This window comes from Mytilus californianus, unplaced genomic scaffold (assembly GCF_021869535.1).
Source record: "Mytilus californianus isolate M0D057914Y unplaced genomic scaffold, xbMytCali1.0.p SCAF_7, whole genome shotgun sequence".
Taxonomy (NCBI): Eukaryota; Metazoa; Mollusca; class Bivalvia; order Mytilida; family Mytilidae; genus Mytilus; species Mytilus californianus.
The window spans coordinates 86,956,932-86,958,994 of NW_026262723.1; positions in this window are offsets into that span (position 1 = coordinate 86,956,932).

The following is a 2,063-nucleotide window of genomic DNA, read 5'->3' on the forward strand; positions in this document are numbered from 1 at the left end:
CTGTCCATAATACACCAGCGCGAACCATGAGACTGTCGTTAGGAATTTTTCTGATGAAACTAAAGTCTGGCCTGCCGAATAAAGTATCATTGACAGTGTTCACCATTACAAATTTAAGTATTCGCAGAGCAATATCATCCGTAAGAAAGGCCCTGTATACACACTTTGTACTTGAATATCTTGGTTTACAACATATATCTCGTAAAGATGTAATTAAGGACCACACTAGGCCTTTAGCGCAATCATTACTTGGGAACAATACTGGGAATCAAGCTATTCTTGTTCTGGATGGGACTTATATTTACATCCTGTTTAGCTTTCAAAGGAGGTCGTACAGCTTGCACAAAGGAAGACCACTGGTAAAACTGTTGATGGTTGTGACAACAGATGGATACTTCTTGACAATATGTGGACCATATTTTGCTGATGCAAAAAAATAATGATGCATCGATTTAAAACATATGCTCAAATCATACATAGAGGAAATCAAGGCACGAGTAGAAAAAGATGATGTATTTGTGGCAGATAAAGGATTTCGTGACTCAATTGAAGCCCTAGAAGAGCTTGGCATCAAAGCAGAAATACCACACTTCATGAAGAAAGGAGAAAAAACAGATGACAACTGATGATGCAAATGACAGTAGTTACCAAGGTAGTAGTTGTAGCATTTATGAAATACAATTTGTATAAAAATGAGACTATATTCGAACAATTTAGAGTGCTAATCATAATGCATTATTATACATATTTTGTTAACTAATCATGCATTAGATAAGTGTAGTTTGTGACCAAAAATTTAATAAAACCTTAATTGAACATTGAGGAATTAAGTGTGATGTATGATTAAAAAAGGGACTTTTGTTACAACTTAGTACAAGTGAATTAAATTTTTTTAAGTTTAAAAAAACATTAAAGGTGATTGGTTATAAAGAAAATTGATTAAGAGACCAATATCTTTACACATATTTATAATTATTCTATTTTTCAGATAAGATGGGTTGTCATATCAGCTAATGCAAGGATTAAGCAATGGAGATATCTAGACAATGTCCTACCAACCAACCAAGTACCACATATTGGGGAATATTGTTACGGTTAAGGGGTAGGCTGTAGGTTTGTACATACTACTATTTCGGGCTAGCCTACTCAGTAAACACTCACTTACTTTCACGTTCGTCGTTTACTGTTAGCCAACGCGTATACAAAGACATTTGATGAACATTACATAAACTTTTATTGTTATTGTATGTAAATATTGTTAGTAAGGTCTCTATGAGTAATGATATAGAGTTCGTCTTCACTGCATAAATACTTTTACTTATGGGACACACTGACTGAATCTCTTTTAAATAGTATCACCAAAATAGAAGACCAAGTGGCAAATTTATGTATGAATGTTATAGATAATGTACCAAAATCTAATAACGAGTGTTCATGTGAGCATACCATTTCTAATGTTACCAATATCATGCGGGAGTAGTAAAGCAAACCAGTCTTCTAACCGAGAAGCAGTATACAACGATAATATTGAGTATACCAAACCATCAATCTACGATGGGACCACTAACTGGCTTGAATACAAGTTACATTTTGAGGCTGTTGCAAAATTAAATAGTTGGTCGGAAGATATCAGGGTTTTAAAGCTTAGTACGTGTATGCATGGTGCTGCTTTATCGCTGATATTGAGATAGATAATATCCCAACATATTGTAATTTAGTTAAAATATTAACCAAAAGGTTTGCTCCTGACAACATGACAGATGTTTATATGTCACAAATTGATGCTTGTATATTGTTTAGTACCCCTTAATTGGCGTCCGTGCCCTAATAACATATCAGTCCAGGGATAATAATAATAATCATGTTAACTAAATGAACTTTTCATAATACAACAGATTGTGCCATATATCATTTGAAACTTTCATGTAAACTCGTCTTCGCTCGAAGATCTTATACTTAAAAGTCCAAAGGTAAGATATTAACCCAAAACATTTACAACAAGTTGATCGTATTATCGTACATTTGACAAATAGGTACAACATTTAACAATTACTATCTAATCA